This window comes from Lutjanus erythropterus, chromosome 13, assembly GCF_056507025.1.
Source record: "Lutjanus erythropterus isolate fLutEry1 chromosome 13, fLutEry1.hap2, whole genome shotgun sequence".
Classification (NCBI taxonomy): Eukaryota; Metazoa; Chordata; class Actinopteri; order Lutjaniformes; family Lutjanidae; genus Lutjanus; species Lutjanus erythropterus.
Genome location: NC_139329.1, coordinates 37,716,001 through 37,737,669, shown reverse-complemented (window position 1 = coordinate 37,737,669; position 21,669 = coordinate 37,716,001).

Sequence of the window (21,669 nt, the reverse complement as noted above, 5' to 3'; positions counted from 1 at the left end):
CTCTTCTTCATGGTTTGGCTTTACAGCTGAGCTTCAGATGACACTTTGATTCATGGTCCTGTGGAGGTCTGCCATTGTGACAACCCCCCAACCCCACTCTGACACACACACACACACACACTTGACTGTCTGTGTGTTGAACGTTGCAGCTGTCAACAGACACTCGAGCTCCACTCACACACTGTGTTGTTGTTGTTGTCCAGTTGGACTCTCTGTATGGACACAACTTCAATGAGTCACACTGTAAGTGGATACAGTTACAAAAAGAAACTATTTTCAGGTGACGATATTTCCAATGTGTGATGTGAAGTCAAGTTCTTCTTAAAGGAAATGGCTTTGTCTATTAAATCTATGGTTTAAGCAAGTTGTTTCCCCCCGCACCCTCCTCCTCATACTCCAGGAGGCTCAGGCAGGCTGCAGAAACACTGCAGGAGCGCAAAGCAAACGTAATATTTTAATTTGACAATAACAAGTCAAATTAATTCCACACTGAAAGTTGATCAGTTGTTTATAACTTGGTCAGTTGTCTGTCAAAGTGAAGTTAAGCCTGTTGTCCTGAAAATAAAAACCCACTGCTCTGAAAATGCACACTCTGAAGTTCAGGGCCTACCTGCCAAACTCCATTAAAGTTTTGCTCAATTTAACCGTGATAAACATCTACTCCTTCTGAAAAACTATTAATGATTTCTTACGCCTCATATACAGATGCTTATTCATTCAGTGAATGTTCAGCATTAATTTTAACTCTAATAACTAATAAATGTGAAACGGCAAACAAAAACACAAGTTACAGACTGGAATGGAAATTGTAAAGTTGCTGAAGTGAATATTTACTTGATCTCAGATGACACATATTAATGTTTGCATATTAATTGTTCATTGGCCTCCTGTCATTTTGCAAAAGTGGCTCCCTGGCAGAGCGAGTATCCCTACTCTACTGTATGTGAGGCTGGAGACAAACACACACACACACACACACACACACACAAAGCACTTAATAAACCTAAAACGTGCAGACTGACAGCAGAGGTGTCTGCCTTCACACCTGCTGCCTGCTGTAAACCACCAACACTACAACGACTGCATTGTCCTGCACTGGTGGCAGATTACTTTACACACACACACACACACACACACACACACACACACACACACACACACACACACACACACACACACACACACACACACACAGGGCTGGATTATCTTGCAGCAGTAGATTTACTGCTCTGCAGACAGTTGTGTGGTTTGTTGTGTTTGTGGAGCTCAGATTGAACAAACCTCTCTGCTCTGTAATGACAGGAGCTTCATACTGATGATGTCTCAGATTTACTGGAAAACTCTGATGTCCTGAGTTTGAATCAAAGCGTCCTTATAAACCTCCAACTTCTCTGTGTTTCTATACTGTCTAAAAAGTACAGAAAATAGTTTGGACTTTCTCATTGTACTCAAAGAAAAGTCATATTATCACCACAGTCACATCCTCGGGGAACCATGAATGTGTATTGAGTTGATATTTGACTGGATAATGTTTTCTAATATATATTTCACAGCCCTTTCATACAGGAACCAGCATACGAAGAGAGGTCGACTCAGCATGTGATCGACCCACATGGACACGTTCATATGAGACCCTGCACTGAAGTTCATACACTTGATAAACCAGAGAATTACACTGAATTACATGTAATATTACCAAATCAAGCTAACCTCCACCTCCCTTTTCTGTCCACATCCTTCTTCATGTTTTTCCATCTCTCTTTTTTTTTTCAAAAATAACAAACATTGTTTTAATGACCAATTCAACATCAAGAGGAACACAGATAACAGATACAGATCTGTGCCTGTGTGGGTTGATTATTTGTCAATCCGTTGGTTGTGCCTCAGGGATCGCACTTCTCTCCCTCACTCAGTACAGACAACACTAATCTATATCCACAATAACTTTTGTTAATAAGCACTAAACACAAAATTCAGTTCAGGCCGATGGGGTCCAAAGTTTGGATAAACTGGAGACAATCAACATATTTATTAAATGTTAAGTCACCTGTAAACACTACAGCATCGATGTCAACTGAAATTGATGTCAGCAGGATGGATCCATCGTCATGGCTGACATGAGCCAATGTTCAGCTCTCCAGGCAGTGAGAAGAGGAACGAAGCTCCCGGCTCTTTACGCCACCCAGGAACGCCGCCCGCCTCACATTTTGAATTCCTGTCTCTCATCACATGACCCAACTTATAAATGTGTCCCTGTTCTGGGCTCATGTCGGGGCTCATGTCTTCATGCTTCAGACAGAACAGCTGTGAACTAAACAGAACAAAAACAGATCATCTGACACCCGCAGGGAAACAAAGACGCTGCTCAGGAGCTGATGTTTACTTTGTTTTTATGAAGGAGTTCATCCAAACCAAAAGTCATGAGGGAAATTATTTATACTCACATCCTCCTGAACAGGTCTGCTAGATCAAAAACTAGGAGCACAAACCGGAATGGGAGCCATTCCATTTTGGTGGAAAAGGTGTTTTCAACAAGTTACTAAAATGCATTTGCGTAGATATTTTGAGGACAATGAAAATTTGGAAGAAAAAATAAACTAACATCAACAAACATCTTTGAGTGATTGAAGGAAACCTGATTCTGTCCTGTTATTGATGTAAATCTGATCTGATCTGTGTTTATTCACAACAGCCAGTACAGAGATCAGCTGTGGCTTCATCGGACTGACAGGTCCGACTCTCCAGGAGCTCCTGTTCTTTTCTTATTTTTCTCCGGTTTCTTCCCTTTCCTCTCTCGTCTCTGTACATTCATTATCTGGAGTCAAAAAGTTCCAGCATAAGTGTGAATTTTTCACTCAAGTCAAAACAGCTTCAGCTCATTCAGACATGTCTTTACCTGAATTTATCTGTCTGTCTTTCAACTTCTATTTTCCATTTGACTCTGAATGCATCTTAAGAAAAACTGCATACATTTAGTAAAATAAGAAACGTGCTACCATCTTGATTTAGGGTTAAGGTAAGGGTTAGGGTTAGGATGGGGGATAATAACAAATTTGCACGAGTGCAGTTGGTCTTTTGAGGAACTTTTTCACTGGAATTGATTCCCACGTGGGTATTTTCGGCCATTGTTGTGGCCTGAAATCCGTGATTTCCTGGCAGCTTTTCTTAAAAAAAATGTGATGTATGTTCCAATGTATATATAATTCATTACAATCAAAGGCAAGTTGTTCTTGGGAGAACAAAATTGTGCTCTGTTCTTAATGTTCTAAATAGCCTCACCAAAAAGGCTCACATGTACAAAAACTCTACCTACCTCACTACCTGTGACAAAATAAAAAAAAAAAACATTAATATTGACCAGGTTCATTGAGACGTACATGTATGATGTCAAATTCGCAGAAAAGTTGTAGAGTTTGGACAAAATTGTAAGGGTGCGCAGAATTCAGGGGGATTGGTTGAATTTGCATGAATTGTTGCAACATCACATTTTCCTGGAGGGACTGATGTCTTAACCTCTAAACAAGATGGACAATTTTAACTCATCTGGATTAAAATCTGTCCTCTGTCTCATTTCTGTCCTGATCGGTGCTCGGGGCCGGCGTTGGGTCACAGCTGTCCAACAGATCAGCAGGACCAACAGCTGTCTATTAAGAATCCTCCAGATCGTCATCAGCGGCGAACTCCTCAGCTCACAACTCGCCTCATTACCGCCCTTAATGGAGGGAAGACAGAGACAAGGTAAATACAATTACTGATCAGAGCTCGGGACACCCGAGCCTTCGGTGGTGCCTCGTTTCACTGCCGGTACCTGACACCCGAGTGTGCCTCGTTACGGGCACCATAACCCCGACACAGCACCGCTCCGGCTTTCATGAGCGCTGGGTCACTTTTTTGTTGCAAACCTCATCGGACGAACAAACTCGAGCCATTTGAAGCATGTTGTTGCCCTCTGAAATGGAAGGAAAGTAAATCCGAGTTTGGCGCTGAGGCCCGGTGAGACCTAACCCCCCCACACCCCCTCGGATGCCTTTTGTGCCAGACGCTGTGATTACCCAGAAAGCCTCTGGAATGCCCCCTTCCTCATTAAAGAGACAAATATAGCACGGTGTGGTCCAGAGAGGGATGGAGGGTAAATGGATGCCACAGTGTTATGTGGCAGAAATTAAACAATGATGAATGATGCTGCTCAGGGGAGGGGGGAGGTTAAAAACACGACTATTTCCAGAGATGGCAGAAACACATTCTTTACACATGTGAGGCGTTTGGTGTCTGTGGGTAATCAGACCACCTTGATGGAGGAACCTCCAGTGTCAATATCCAGAAATTTCAGCCTGAGAGAGATCATGAGTACAAAATTTACTTTAACACTACAAGGATCAACCGCCACCACTCACATTACTAATACATACAGTATATTACTGGAGGTACTGCTGCTACAGATATTTAGACTGCAGAAGAAGTATTCAAACCTTTATTTAAGCAAAGGTAGTAATACCACAGTGTAAAACTACTTTTCAAGTAAAAGTCCTGCATTTCAAAATCACTAATAGGCTGCGTTGGGTAGCATAACACTACTGAAAAGAGAAGAAGAGACCCGTACATCAAAACGCTCACGTTCAAGACTTTTATTTGTGTGACTTTTCGAGCGCCAGGCTCTTCTTCAGACTGCTTCTCATGTACACATTATGGGTATTTAAGAAAGATTTCATCTCCAGACCCAAATTGAGATACTTGCTTATTTAAAAATGTAAGTAAATAACTTGAGTAACTGAAATGCAAAACACATTACATTGCTCATTAAAACAAAAACGCAATCTGATTACTCAAATTAGTAACTTTGTAACATGTTACCCCCCAACACTAATAACTAATAAAATGTTTAATTGGAATATTACAGGGGTCAACCTTTACCATCAAAAGACCAAACTCTGGCCAAAAGAAAGACAACTATTAAATCTCTCTTTCCCCTGATTCTGCACTCTGAGTTTATTACTTAGATTTCCTCCTTGAGATAATGAACATCTTCATGCTTCTGTGATTTGTGCAGTTTAAGGCACAAAAACAACCTGTCAGGTGGATCTACTCTTTAGCTCCCAGTCACTTTCTGAGTTTGTTTTCAACCCACGTCGTGCACACGTCTCACTGACAACACTGCCCAGAAACCTGCCTATAAATACTGATATTATAATGCCATTAATAAAAAAAACTTTTATTGTATTTCAATGTAGATTCATATTAAAACATGTAAGAGGTAAAAGTATAACTTTAGTTTTACAAGTTAATAGTTTCACTGAGTTTACTGAAAGTGTGATTTTTCTGCAGGTTGTTTTCGACAGGTTGTGTTGATCTTCTTCTCTGCACAGATTAACGTCTCCTGTTTCTCCACATTGTGCGAATAGTGACGATGACCCAGATATCATGTGTAGAGATGATCACTGACTGAACATCATCACTTAAACCTGCTGCTGCTGTTACACTCACACATCTCTCTGCCCAGAACAGATAAGATATCAACACGTCTCTGATGTCGATCTCACCAAACTCCATTAAACACATCAGGAAAACCTGTTTGTGTTATTAGTCGGTCACTGAGGGAACACAAATTCATCCCAGTTTAGTTTATGACTAGGACGAGTTTGATGATGGTATGAAACTGGTTTGATTATTCATTACAGAAAATTGTCTCTGGATCTGATATAAATTATCTAATCACATAATAAACTTTATGATGATAAAGTTTATTTATACAGCACCTGTCAAAACAAAGTTACAAACTGTTTGACGTCATTGAAACAGGATTAAAATAATGTTGGAACGAAGCAAATAAGAGAAAGTTTTGTGACTTCCAGCACTGTATTTCTGACAAATTAATAACTGATGAAAACTTTGTGTCATCTGCATAACACTGATACTGAATTTTGTATTTATGCATGAGGTGTTGCACAGAATAAAAGAGGGCCAAGGATGGAGCCTGGAGGAACACCACAAGTCAACTGCTAATAAACATCAGTCAGTACTGAAGATACTTCTTTCAAAACATTTCATACAGACTGGTTACCAACAGCCATCTTTGCCAAACAGTTGATCTCACCTCCAAAACTCACTCAGACCACAAAACAACTTCTTTTGACCAAAAAGCTGGAAACAGTTCTCATTCAGAAAGTATACAGTCACTCATAACAAAAAAAAAAAAAAAACATAACAGGGAGCTTTACATAAACTTTTATCTTTGAAGTTTGAATGATTTTTCACAAATCAGTATTTCATTAGAGTAAGAATAACGGTTCACTTCACTATTGATCATATCAAACTTTATGCAACAACAACAAATCATAATTGCAGCAACGTGCCTCAATGTCCTTTCAATTTTTTTCAGTGATTTACTTGTGAAAAGTAAATAGTTGAAACATTTCAGGGCTGAAATAATAATTTCCAGAAATTTCCACTCCACTTTGGTGCAGAGTTAAGAAGGTCTGTGACAGCAGAGGATTGTGGGATTGCTCAGCAGTTTGTGTTTGGTCCATTTAAAGGCTGGTGTGTAACTCAATGAGATCACAAAGTGAAACCAAAGTTGCTTTAAAAAGACAAGTGGGCATGGTGATTGTGTGTGTGTGCGTGTGTGTGTGTATGTGTGTGTGTGTGTGTGTGTGTGTGTGTGTGTGTGTGTGTGCGTGTGTGTGTGTGTGTGTTTTAAGTGCAAATGTGTATTCTTCTCTGTGTATTACTGTATAAAGAAACTATAAATCTCATTGTTGTCATGTGTTTCTGTAGATCTGATTGTTTTGTGGTGTGTGTGTGTGTGTGTGTGTGTGTGTGTGTGCGTGTGTGTGTGTTGCTGTCTGTCTCGTGTCGTCCTCCCTGTAAACCTCCTTTGAAGAAGAGCTCTTTAAAAACACACTGAGCCCACCCTCACACTGTGTCCCTGTAACATGATAATATTCAACACTGTGCCGTCAAGTCATCGAGTCTCTTTGATTATTTCTCGATTTTTATCAGGTCTATAACTTAATACATTTTCATCAAGTGTAAATTAGAAACATCAATAAACTACACTTTAAAAATACTTACTTGATGAACTTGTCAGTCCGTTTGATCTGATTTGTCACAGTTCTATCATTTGAGAAAATCCATCCTCTATAAGTGTGAACATGATGTGAATATGATCTCTGCAAACAAACAAGAGTTTGCTGATTCTATTCTATTCTACTAAAATTCCATCAAAATTCAAGTTTGAATCATTTTTTTATCAGTTTCATCCCTAATTCACAGTTAATGATTGATTAAAAAAAAATTGTGGGGTGGGAGGGTGCAAACATTTTTCAGCTGAAGGTGGGGCAGAAAAAGTTTGGGAACCACTGATTTACTTAATTACTGGACTTAATTGTTTAAGTCATGACAAATCCCCAGTTTCAGGGTCCAAAGTGATCTCTTTAAAGTTTGTTCAACCAACAATCCAAATTCAAAAAGTTTTTCAATTTACAATGATGAGAAAAGCAACTGAAATATGCAAAATGATCAACTAACTGCAACAAATCCACATAAAGACCTTCACTATTAATCTTCAGTGGCATGAAGGGGACAAATGTGTGCAGGAATGTCACAACCACCAGAGAAATTAGGAGAGAAAAGGAAACAAAAATGGAGTTTTCCAAAGACACACAAAACAACGATCGACTAATGATCCAGTGAGGTGTTTAAAGGACACCTGTAAATCTTTTTGGGGGGTTAAACTACATCTTACACGTGTGTGTAGCTGTGTTAAACACACAGGTAGCAGTAAACACACTCTGCTGGTTGTGTTACACAGCAGTTAATGTTGTGATGAGCAGAAAACAGATCACAGTAATCCCTCACAGACTAATGAGACTCAGATTACACTCAACGTTTGTGAGTTTTAGTCATGTTAGAGAGTGTGTGTGTGTGTGTGTGTGTGTGTGTGTGTGTGTGTGTGTGTGTGTGTGTGTGTGTGGTCATGGAGTGGTCGTCCTCTCTGTGTGGTCTGTCACCCTTTAACCTGCAGGCCTGAGGAGCCTCCTGAGTCTGAGTCAACACGCTGCTGCTGCTCTTCACACTTTAAATGTCCACGTTCACCTTTCAGCTCGCGGTAACAGCATGAAGTGGCAGAGTGAGTCACATGGTCCTATCAGCTCTCAGCACATGTGGAAGAAGTACTTAAAGGGATAGTTCACCCCAAAAATGAAAATTTAGACATCATCTAAGGCCAGGTTTAATTTTTCAGTCCACAAAACACTGCTGGCGTTTCACAGGAAAACAGTGTTGAATGAACAGTGAGCAGTCCACTTGAAAGATGTCATTTTCACCATGTTTTTAACCTGAATCTTCACCGTGAATCTTAGCTTGAAGCCACGTTCAGGTGCGTTCAGGTGCACATGCACATCAGAACTGGTTGTGTGTGATGTGAACGTGCCTGAACTGTTTGGGAATTGATAGGAGTTCCCTCCTATTAATGCTTGAAAAACAACTTTGGATTTATTTTCCTGATGTGAATCAAAGATCTAAGGACAGACACTTATATGATCTATAGACCCTTGTTGTGGATTTTTGATTCGCTATATAACTGAAACTGACTTGACTTAATTCACTCTAAATATGTGGTGTGTGAACACAATTCAGCCAGTGATTTTCACTGTTTGTCACCACAGTATAAAGGACAGGGACAGGGTTGAGGTGACTGCTGTGGCGTCCAGTCTGGTTTGATTGTCCCCCCTCCTGCTTGTCCCTGCAGGACATCAGCAGACCTCAGCTAAGATCACAGCAGCTCAGTGTTTACCTTCATCTTTGATTCTCTGCGTCCTCTCAGACTTCCAGCTGAGCTCTCATCAGGCTGAGTGGAGGGGGACACACAGCGAGAGACGAGAGGCCCGGCGGCTCTGACAGGACCAGCAGCTGAGACACAGGACTCAGGCCGAGGCTGGACCGGCCTCTGGACGTCAGGTCAGGTCCTAACGATGGCTCAGAGGTGTCCTGTCCTCTCCGTCCTGGTGGTCCACACACTTTGTTACATTCTTGTTCTGTACAAATGGTGAAGTATCTGTCGAACATCAACGCCTCTGCCGGACCATTTGATGAGCTGAGCGTTGACAGTTGGACGAAACATTCCTGAAGTGGTTAGAAAAACTTTTCATCCAACAAACTTCACCAGACACGTTCAGGAATGATGGCTGTAACAGAGACGGCAGGAATTGTCACTTTAAAGTGCAAGTACAGTTTATTTAGTCCTAAATATTATTTTCTTCCCCAAACTTTTCTTGAATACAGTTCTATTTTCTGGATATAGATGCAACATTATTGTCTTTGTATAGTGACGCTCATTTCTAGAAAATTCAAACCAAAAAGTAAGTCCATTGGGAAAACGACTGTGATTATTTCAGCACAGTGTTGTTTCTTGATCTGTCAAAGTCAATTTTGTTTTAATGCTCCAAATATTATTTTCCATTTATTAAATATCAGAAATGACCACGTGTCCAAATGTGGCAAAGTCCACACTTTCTGTATTCAAGTAGAAGTACAGATACTTAAAAAGACTAAAAAGACTCAAGTAATGATGAAAAAGCTCTCAAATGTACTTGAAGTATAAAAATAAAAAATCGTTATTGTATGTTTTCTTTACATTGTTTTCATCATGTTATATTTTCTCCTCTTGTTATGTCTTTTATGTTGTTTTTCGTCTTATGTGTTGCTCACATTTTTAATTTTTTGCATTGTTTTTTGTCGTTCCGTCCTTCTTGTCTTATCTACTATGCCACTTTTCATTTTGCTACTTTGATTTTAGTCTTGTTATGTCCTTTTTGAATCTTTTTTGTTGTGCTTGTTGCATTGTTTTTCATCATATTTTTGTCACATCTTGTATTCAAAATACAGGGAGTAAAAGTAAGAAGTATAGTACCTAAGTATTTGTACTTAGTTACTTCCCACCTCGGCAGATATCCGTCTCAGTTTGCTTGAACTGTGCATGATTTTGTCTGTGTGGAAGCCAAATAAACTCAAAATTCTGAGATATATTTGACAAAACTAATAAATGATTACTCTCTTATTGAAAGTGGGGTTCATCAACCTGGTTAATAAAGGAATAATCAACAAATCTTGTCATAAATATTTCATAAATGATTATTTTTCTTTGGTGTCATGGTTTTGAAACCTATCTTTAAGGATACAAAAACAGTCTGAATCAAATTTTAATGTCCTAGTAAGCTGATTGGTGAGTCACAGATACTTTTTTTTTTTTTTTTTTTACCAGCATTTTATTTTATTTATTCTAGTGGCTATTTATCTGATTTTTATATATTTTTTTATTGTTATTTCTCAGTTTTTATACTCCTGGAGTTTTGAGTACTTTTATCATATTTGTCTGTTACTGAGTTGTTTGTAAAATGTGTGTAAAGATGGATGCTTTGTTACCGAAAACTAAATCTGCATGCAGGTACAAATAAAGCAACCTGAACCTGAAACCTGGAGAGAGTTTCACTGAGGTGTGTTGGTGCTCCAGGTGTGTAGAAGATATTGATGATAATGGTACTTATCTAACATGTTTGCACCAAAACCAACAGTGGGCAGCTGAATTGGGATCTGCTGACTGTTAATATTGTTAAGCATTATATGACCCATACATTCATATTTCATGCTCATCAGATCATTCAGTGAGCTTCGTTTGAACACAGATGCAAACATCTGTATTCATCACGCTTCTCTGTTTCATCTGTAGAAAATAACTGATGTGACAGAATTAATTGTTTCCTCTGCTGAACGTCTGGGAGGTTCAGAGGTGTGATGATGAGTCCTAAATTGCAGCAATTCAGAGGCAGTTTGACGGTTTGACTCCTGTCAGACTGCTTTCCTGTTCGACACTTGCTCTGGATGGAAGTGACCAGTGTGACGTCAAAGTGTCAAAGAGCCCACCATGATTCAAAACCTGCCACAAGATTAATTTCTGAACTTTTGTTTGTTTTTTGTTTTGATTTTGATTTTCACTTTTTTTTTCACTGATTTTATTCCTTATTTTATGTGTTTTATATTATTATGTGACACAAACCAAAACATTCGGTTTTGAGATTCTTTTTGGTTAAGAAGACAAAAATATCAATATTCTATATCTAGTGAAGCTGGACAGACACACAAATACATCATTTCCAGGTCACTGACTGCTGCTCACCTACTCGCAGGGAAGAACCACAAAGTTTAATTTAAATTAAAATTCAGATTCTGGCAAACTTGAACAACATTGAATACTTTTTTTCTCAAACCAACCATCTCCCACACAATAATTAAGCCACATTCAGACATAATCAGGGATTATGTGATTAATTTTAAATGGGAGCAGTGCATTTAGGCTGCAGTGGTTCAAGTTGCAGGGGATGCCCCAAAAAAAAAAAAAAAAAAAAAAAAAAAACAGAATGGGGTGAGGCAGAAAAGGCTGAAACAGAAACATAATGCGGTGTCAGCTTGCAGTGGCCAATCATTCAAGCAATTTCTGAAACCAGGTGATATTCCGACAGAGTTCATGAACCAAATGATGATACTCTCCCGGTTCTGTCCTTGCTTGGTTGATTTCGTGCTGCAGAATACAACAAGTAGCTTCCTTTGGTTTGTTTTCATTTGTTTGTATGTGGGAGAGAGAGAGTGCACAGCTGTGGTCATGCAAGATTAACACTGAATGAGGAGAGAGAGCGCTGTTAGAAAGGAAGTCGGTGGATCAGATAAAATATTATTTCCTGATCATTTCACAGTGGTTATGTTCTAAATAATGTGGGGATTGCAGGTCATTATTACAAAATAGACCCCAACAGGGTGATGCAGGATGCTTATTAAATGGTTTCTTACAAATAAACAATAATTTGATTAAAAAAAAAAATCTTAATTTCATTTCATTTATTTTATTGGTCCTCCTGTCTATGAACAGAACTGAATCCATAGCAACAGCCTCTTCACCGCATCTTCATCTTCACAGAAATAACGGACCCCAGAATGCTGTGCACAGATAAACACCTCTGCACAACCCTGTGGCTGATCACCATTCTGTCTGCATGTGGCCTTAGACCTACATTCTATTTATTTGATTTGGGGAAACTTTCTCCCTGTGGATCTCAGATCTACAGCTTTGTTTTCTTTTCAGGTGGGAGGAAGCCCATCTCTGGGTTGTCGTTAACCAAAGTAGGCCAAATAATACAATAAAATTATGATAAAAAAGAAATGTTTTATTTCATACCAGCATTCATTTTTGATAGCTAGTGACATCTATACTAAGAAAGTTATTATTGTTTAAAAATATTGAAACATTTACATCTTGTGCTTCAGTTTAAAGACATTTCTCCAAAATTCAGCACAACATGTTTGGTATGTTTGGAAACTTATTGATTTCCTCTGCAATATAAAATAAAATAATTTTAGTTTAAATAATAATTGGCTTCTGCAGATCATAATAATGTCCATACTGACACATCAGCAGGGTTAAATTTAAGGCTCTAAAATGTAAAATGTGATCATCTGCAGAGCGACATGTTCCTCTCATCGCTCAGTGAGCTGGACGTGCGAGTCAGCAGAGCTGTTTATAATCTTTTACATGGCTGAAGAATGTCCTCAGTCATGGAAACTGAAGCCGAGTCTGATCCAGCTCCCGACATCCTCCAGCTTCCTGTCTTCTCCTTCTTCTCCTGTTGCTGTTTCCTCCCTCAGCGTGGAACAGCGGCGTGCAGCGTGGCTGTGACAAAAGCAGAGGAATGCTGCGTTCGGCTGCAGTAAAAAGCCGTCTGGCCTTGGCCTCAGCGCTGTAACCGTAGCACGCCGGCCATAAACGCTGAGTGGTGAGGCCGAGGGAGGCCCCCAGGAACGTACAGCGATCAGGTTTCAGCATGTGCACCATGAAGAATTCTACATCCCGAGCTTCACAAACGCAGACACAAACTGCTGTTAACAGCAAATAAACCAGCAGCAGGAGGAATGGGCAGAATTTAGAGAACACAACTCTGTGAAAATGAAAAATATGTTTCGGGAGACATTGCACCTGCACTCACTCTCCTTTCGCATAGCTGCAGCTCTCAGCATGGACAGGCTTCAAGTGTTTTTCACTTTTTTTCTTTTAACACTTTTCCTTCCTTCTTTCAGAACCAGGTGAGCTGCACCAAGGGGACGTCCATTTGGGTTGTGCTGACGTATATTGTGTGAATTGAGAGATGTAGTTCTCTGAGAGGTTTTACACAAAACTAAAAAGTCATTTACAATATTTATGCTTAATTTTTTTTATAACAGGGAACTTTCTGTTGTGATATAAATTAACTAACAGCATATGGGTCATTTATGGCACAATTATCATTATCATTATCTGGTCTGTAAAATGTCCTAAAATTGTGAAAAATGTCAAACAGTGTTTCCCAAAGCCCACGATGATGTCTTGTTTTATCCACAACCGAAAGATATTTAGTTTACTGTCACAGAGGAACAAAGAAACCAGAAAATATTTACATTTAAGAAGCTGAAATCAGAGAAGTTTGACCCCGATGTAATCCTGTCAGGATTTATTTCATAGTAATGACCTAATGAAATAAGAGTTGAAGTTCCTGCATACAAACACAACATATATACAGAGATTCATTCAATTCCAATTGGAAGAAGATAAGATATAAAACAAAGTAAAATTAAAAAAGATATCATATACTCCCAAGAAATAACTCTGTAAGTGATTTTTTTGAATTTGCTTCAGGTTGAATGTAGCAGGAACAAGATGGTGACGATAACATGATCGACATCTTCATGTTAAAACTTTGACATCTGGGAAACTTTGTCTATCAACTGTGACTGAGTTTGTGCACGAAGCATCATGGATGTAAAAACAGAGTCCTCCTCCCCTCGTCCTGCTATATTCTTTGGATTTTCCCGGGAAGTTCATCATGATTGTATGTAAATTGCTTCACATTCTCACCTGATGCCCCTATAAAGTAACTGATTTCAGAGAGTGTGTCATCATGCTGCAGCAGAAGTCTTAAAGGTTACAAACGATAGATGATGATAGACAGTTTCCTCAGTTTTGGGAAGTGAGTAACTTTCAAATTACTACTTGACATATTTTGACCCAAATGTGTTTTGTGTATTTTGCCTTGTACATGTAACACCAGTCCTATGATGATGTTCAGAATGGTGAAAGCTGATATGACACAGTTAACACACAGTAACAGCAGCCCTCAGGGACTGTAATGCTTCATTATTCTGATTTTAACCTGTGACTGCTGCCCAGAGAGGAAACTTCCCTCCCAGATGAGCTCATCAGTCTTCTGAAGAACAACGTCCGTCCCATGGATATTTTCCACTGGCAGACTCACCAGAAGCGACGCTCAAACACACTCTGTTCCTCTGGCTCTTTTTTTTTTTTAGGCTGCCATTAGCCTCTTGGCACACGGTTCACTATGCGTTATGGAGTTTGTCCCTATCACCACCTGCCTGCCTGCCAAAATCTGCCCTCGGCCAAACAAAGGTCTTTAAGTAGCGGAGGGTTGAAGCGGGACGGACACATGAAAGTTGGAGAGCGCTGGTGGCTCTCAGAGAGACGAAACACGAGCTTGTGTTTTTCCAAAACAAAATTATGGAAGAGAAAATGGAAGTAGGAGAGATTTGATGCGATGAGGCCCTGTGTGTGTGTTCGTGTGTGTGTGTGTGTTCGTGTGTGTGTTTGTGTGTGTGTGTGTGTGTGTGTGTGTGCGCGGCAGAGGAAGTCAAACCAGTTGGCTGTCAGCTCCATTTGGCTCCTGTCACACTCTCTCCATTTCTCATAGAGAGCCATAAGGAAGGCCTCAGCATGACCAGTTCCCAGAATGCCTCTCTGCAGTTCCCAACGGCGGCCATTCATCTCTTCTCTCAAACCACCACCACGCCCCCCACCTCCTCACCCCTCACCACTCCCTTGAGCCCTCATTTAAACCCATTTAAACCCTCCGATATGACTGGGATCAAGTGTCCTGTGCAGTTCGACATGCAGAGTAGAGCAGAGCAGAGCAGAGCAAGGCACTGTGACTGCTGAGGTCGAGGGTTTGATTCCCACCGGGGCTGCAAACATGGCAAATATCTGCTGCAGGGTGCTTCACACAGGAAATGTCAGATGATACTGTATGAACAGGGCAACTTATGTTACAGGGAGAATGTTCCATCTCATTTTATATACACCCCATATATTCCTGTACAAGATGCAACAGACTGCCTTTATGTTGAACAGTCAGGATGCCAACCAAGGCAGGAATTTCACAGCCATGATGGCCGCTGTGCCCCTTCAGTTTGGACTTATGCCCCTCAAAAATTATCTGCCCTGCAGGTACAGTGGCCTTGATGCCTCATCCACATCGCCCCAGCTGATATTGCTGTTCTCTCTTGTACCTCCCCGTGTGTGTGTCAGTACAGACAGTACTCACCAGAGAAATCGATTTGTTCCTTTACACACAGGTTTACAAGCAGGTTGATAAATATCCTCACGTATGTATGCTGTGAGTGATCGGTGCTGCAGTACAACGCTTCCAATTGGTGCTGTATTTTCCACTTTAGATGCAAAAGACTGCTTTTATTTTATTGTGCCGCTCTGTGAGGCTTTATTCAGGCCCAAGCTCAATGTTTGTGTCAATATTCCAATGATGCTAATATGATGAAAAGATAGAATGTTTGCCATGTTTATTATGCTAGCACACTGGCTAATTAGCATAGCTGAGGTTGATCATTAGTTTTGCAGGAAGGCCTAATGTACTGGACAACTGAAACTTGACCTGTTGGTGGCTGTAGATAAAAAGTCAGGAGATCCCCAAAGTTTGTTGTATTTATCCTTTCAGTAATATGAATGTTTGCACAAAATCTTACAGCAATCAATCAGACACTTGTTGAGACGTGTCAATCTGGATCAAAGTGATGGACTGACCAGATGACATTACATAATGAGTTTTTTTGGTACTATTTACCACTGGTTCCACCAGTGCACAAAAAAAAGAAAGAAAACTACTGCTATATGCAATTATCCTTATTCACCTGTTGGCCATTTTCCACTGATGTCATGCTCAGTGTGGGAAAATCAAATGCTGTTTCCAGGTCGTGAGTTGTGGGACAAAATCTGGGTGGACTATTTCATTTTCATTTATTATTATCGACTAATCCGGCATGGTCGTCAAATTATCCATGAAATCACTGTCAGCAGGCAACAACAGGCACAGTGTTTAGAAGGGAACCCCAAACCTCACAGGAGTGATCATTTTAACCCAAACTGAGGAAAATCTTGAGTCTTGCAATTTTTGATTTCCCCTCTAGACACAACCAGCAGACACCGAGGGTGACGGACATGACATGCCAGTAATGATGACATCACTAAATGGTGGAAAAGACAAAGCGGTCGCTGGACACAAATATACAGGAAAATATTAAAAGTAACATAATTAACTGACTGAATCAGTTAAAACTGGTTTACAGCAGGTTCCTGTTCTGCAGCGCTGAAAAGACAAAATCACATCACAAAACAGAGACAGTCAACAAAAAACAAAAAGACAAACAGCAACTCAGACATTCAGAGAGGAGAGGACTTATTTAAAATGGACAGGTACTGTATATAATGTGTTAAATCAGTGGTTGTGTCCTTCCATCAGGTAGCTGTCTTGGAAGTAGATCAGTTTATTTTTTCAATGATGTCTTTATGAAAACATGGTCATATTTCAGTTCACTGATACGCTGAACTGTTTATATCATTAAAATGTTTGAGTTTCAGCCTCATAAAGCTCCACCTGCTGCAGTCAGTGCCCGTCGCTCTGCTCCCTGGCAGCTGAATACCTCAAATATTCTGTAACTCTGTAATCAGACATCAACCTCAGAAAACAGCACTGAGAGCTTTTCTTTTCCCCGGGTCAGTGGATTTAGACAAACCGCACAATATAATCCCATTTTCCACTCACAGACGAAGCTGTGAACCCGGCGAATTTCGTCCCCTAAGTAGTGGAGGCGCCGTCCTGCCCTCCGCATCCCCGGCACTCAGCCAGGACAGGGTGGGGGGTCCCCAGCTCAAACCCACCAGGCACAGCAGGAACAGACCCATCAGAGAGAGGGAGAGAGTAGTGTGGGGTCCAAACGATGAAAGAGAAGAAGGAGCTGTGAGAAGTGGCCCAATCGACTGCTGGAAAGCTTTTGGAATTTTACCTTTAAGAATTCAGAGCAGCTCAAGTGCTCCATGCAACAATTATTTTATCATATACAGTTTGTGGCCAAAAGTGTGTAGACAGCTGAACATTGCGTGGTCTGATGAAGAGAAGCGCTGAGGTCCTACACTGATCAGGTCTGGCTCGTGGTTTTGTTCCACTTCATCCTAAAGGTGGTGGATGGGGTCGCGGTCAGGAATCTGTGCAGTTCAAGCAGGTTCTTCCGTGCAAAGCTAAAACACCAAAGTCTCACAGTAACACAAACCCAGTTGCAGACAGCAGTAGACCAGCAATTGTTCTCATCTATTCTGCAAGGTAAAATTACAGTATTTGTCCTTGAAATCTGATGGCTTTAAAGAGAGCGGCACATCAAATGAAAATATATTTTAAAAGCTCAAACTCTTGGCCATTAAACATCTGAAGAAGTTGATGAAAAGTTAGATTTTTTTAATTTCACAGTATAGTTGTAGTGTATAGAAATTTTATTTTGTTAAGTTGCAAAGAGTTCTCTTAATGCTAATCGAAATACACATTTCACACATCAAGTGGTGAGGTTGTGGATTGCAACCAACTGAATACACATCTAACCCTCCCCTTCCAGGTGTGGAGGAGAAACTACGGTGGCCTCGAAACTCGTGAAAAACATGACATGCCATATCCAGAGTAAAATATGGCAGAGCAATATAGTTGACTCTGTGGAAGAGGACCGGTCACTCAACAATTCTCGTTTTCAGGTGATTTTACAATAATGAAACATGCTCAGTATTATACTCCATTTCTGTCGTATTCTGCCAGTAGATCCCCTTCAATCTTACACGCTGGACCTTTAAATAAAGGCAGAATAAAAATACTGACCAGTATCAACCTCCACTGACTCAAACCTGTCCACATGAACATAAACCACAGCCTGAGAGAAGGAAATCATGTTTCCTTTGTCAACAGGTGGAGTTTTCGCTGCAGCAGCCTGAACTGAGAGCTTGAGGTATTTCACAGTCTTGGTTTCTGCTGCCCGTTTTATATAAACACTGGATGTTACGACCACCAGCCGGTATCAGGTTTAATATCAAACCTGCTGAAGCTCACATTCGCTGCACCTCAGGGAGCTGCGGGCTGGGCGGGGCCACGGGGTACACTGGGGGGGTAACCTGAGTGGGTGTGGAGAATCAGGCTGCACGCTCAGGTGTGTTTAGACTGGAAGAAAAGCTGCGATGATTCAGGTTTCCCCAGATTTCCTTGACAATCTTCCTCCTCAGTACGACCAGATGGTGACAAGACAGAGACAAGAGTTTTATCTAAACAAGAAGGTTTAACACAGTGATGTGCTGAAGAGACACAAAGACGAAGAGAAAGCAAATTAATTCTACAAGAATTAATTCAGTGCTTCCCTCCCTCCCCACTTCAGAAGCAGAAAAACGTTCACAAAGTTTCAAAGTTCCGGTGGGGCCCGCCCCCCCACAGTCGAAATACATCTAAAAATTTAACATTTAGATTTGCATTTTATAGTCTTTTTTTTTATGTTGCTTTGTTTATAATAGAAAAAAACATACAATTTCTGAGTGTTGTGAAGACAGAGGACAGACAAGAAAAACTTTACATGCTGTCCCTACAGAAGAGTAAAAAATCTGCACACCAAAACAGCTCCCGTTCAAAAAATGTATTAGCATGATGTTTCGAGCTTTTGGCTCTTCCTCACACAGCCGACTCACTGTCCCTACACACACACACGTTGTTGTTGTTTTGTCTTTTTTCTGTTATTATCACTTATCTGTACATATAATTTGCTAGCAAATCAGTTTTTCTTTTTATGCAAATTTTTCTTTTGTTTTTTATTTCTACACTTGGTTTGACAATGTAAACATCTGTTACTGAACTTTTGAGGTTTCATATTCAGTTGATTTTGAAGCCCCCTGTGGACAAAAGCGATAATGTTCCCACCTAAAAGAACTGCAAAATATAACATCAAAAACAAAATGATTTAAAATAAAAAAATGTCCTCCTGTTTCATTTTACCTGGTTAATGGAAAAATGTAAACAGACGCTCATTTCATTTGATTTCAAGGAAAATCTGACCTGGAACAGACATTAAAAGTAAATATATAAAAAAAAACTGGATCTTTTTGCAGATGGTCTTCTTTGCTTCTGTAGATCATAAAGAGTCAACAGTAATAAACTGAGACTGTTTCATGACCAGTTAAAAATGTTTAAGTTAATTTTGGTGTCTATTTTTACTTTAATTTTGTCTTGATTTCTTGTCAATTAATGCATAAAATTGGAGCTTTTCTGCTTTTTTTTTACCCAGCAGGACCCAGACTTTCCCTCGTACTTTGCCCGTCTTTTGGGTTCCCAGGGTAGCTGTGCAGAGATTGGTCTACCACATTGAGTGTGATGTAGAAAACAAGACTTCCAGGTCGCGGCGTCCTGTTCGGTAACATGGCAGGATCGTTTGTCCCCCGTGGGAGTTTCCCCCCCGGACACTTCCCTGAGGTCCTCAGGCTGGCTGCTGTCCCCTCTGGGTCCTCCTCCCTGCAGTGTCCCAGGCTGCAGCCTGCGGGGGGTGGAGGGTGGAAGCAGTGCCATTGGTGGAAGTGGATGAAGTTTCCAGATGCTCCACCAGTGTTTGGACTGCTGACGCTGCAGCTCCGGTCTCTCTGTGTGCACTTAAGTCCACGATTTACGGTTTATTGTGTTGGTTTGACTTCAGGATGTCCAGCAGTCACCTGTTCTCATCTGGACTTTTTATATTCTCTGGTATTGTTTGATTTAGCTGCATGTAATAAACCAACAAAGCTTCCAGTTTACCTGGACTGCACCTCATGACTACTTCCATCATTGATTAATCTCTTGAATACTGTTCAATCAATGAAATGTTAGAATAGAATATGACAAAGAAACTCCATTTAGCAACTCCTCAGCAGTGTGCAGCATAAACAATCAATCAATAAAACAAACTAAAGCAAATAAAAATACCATATATTCAAATAAGACAATAATAAGATAAGAAAAATATCTCAATGCAATCAGTCTTTTTCAGTCTTGGTGGTGATGATGGGAAAAAAGAGGTTACAACTTTTGTAAAGAAACTGTTTTTAAGTCTTGTTGTTCTGCTTTTGCTCATCCTGTAGCTTCATCCAAAGGGGAGGCGGGCAAACAGACAGTGTAGACAGTGTCCAGGGTGGGATGGGTCTTTAAAAATACAGCTGGCTTTCTTTTGTAATCGGCCAGTGTGAATACATGTGTAAGAGCATCCCTGCTTGTTATGACAGAAAACAAGGGTGCATGTTAACAACCATAGAGTTTCTAATAAATGCATAAATGCCCCCAGAACTCAGTCAATTAAGTTGATAAAATGGCAGAAAACAGAGAAAAATGCTGATCACAGTTTCCCGAAACCCACATAGACCACCACCAAAGATCACCAAAGAGTCTGAAACACAAAAATATCTAAAACTTATAATAACACTCATATTAAAAAGACAAATACAGCAAATCCTCACATTCTAAAACATTTTTAAAAAGACTACAGTTAAAGTGGAACTGCAAATTCAGTGTATTTGTGTTCTGATTGCATAAAAAGGATGCAGATGTATTTGATCTGTCTATCTATAGCCTACTTTTCAGAAGTAGGCCAGTGTTTATGCATCTCTGTGACCTTTGACCTGCTGACTGGGGGTCATTGTCTCAGTACAACAGGTGTCTGTCCATCTGGGAAAGACATAACAGCTCTGATTCACTCTGAGCTCAGAAAGAAACACGCTGTACTCTTTACAACCTCAACTCATCCAGATAGATAGATGGACTATTGGAACAGGAAGAGAAAAAATAATAATAAATAAATGACTAAATAATTAATATGCCATTAATGTACCAAAAATTATATTGCTTCATATATATTGCTTTAATTTATAAAATATGATAGGATTTAATATTAAATATGTCAACTTGGCTGCTTGGACATAGCAGTCATTTTTATTTATTTATTTTTACTATTTTTTAGACATTCTATAAACAAAAGAATTTGTCAGATTATCAAGAATGAAATAAATTATTTGCAGTGCTAGTATTTAATATTACTTTCATAAATAATGAACAGTATCTCAAAATAATGAGAAAACTTCTCAAAATAACGACTATATCAGAATAATGTGAAATTTTATTATTTTAAGAAATTTTTATTATATTATGCGAAGATTTCTCATTATAATGGTTTGCAGGATATATATATATATATATATATATATATATATATATATATATATATATATATATATATATATATATATATATATATATCCTGCAGGCGGAATTGGGCTTCCTTACATTAAATTATCCGAACTTTCTCCTGCAGTTTTCATTGAGTTCTTCAAACGGGTGAAACAGCGCCTCTCTGAGTTGTAACGGCTGGCTGATGTCAGCCAAAGCCAGCGGTCAAAAATGGTATTGCACCCCACTTAATCGAGGTTAAATAACGTCGAGTTAATGGTCGGAGAAATGCCGGGTGAGGTTAAAC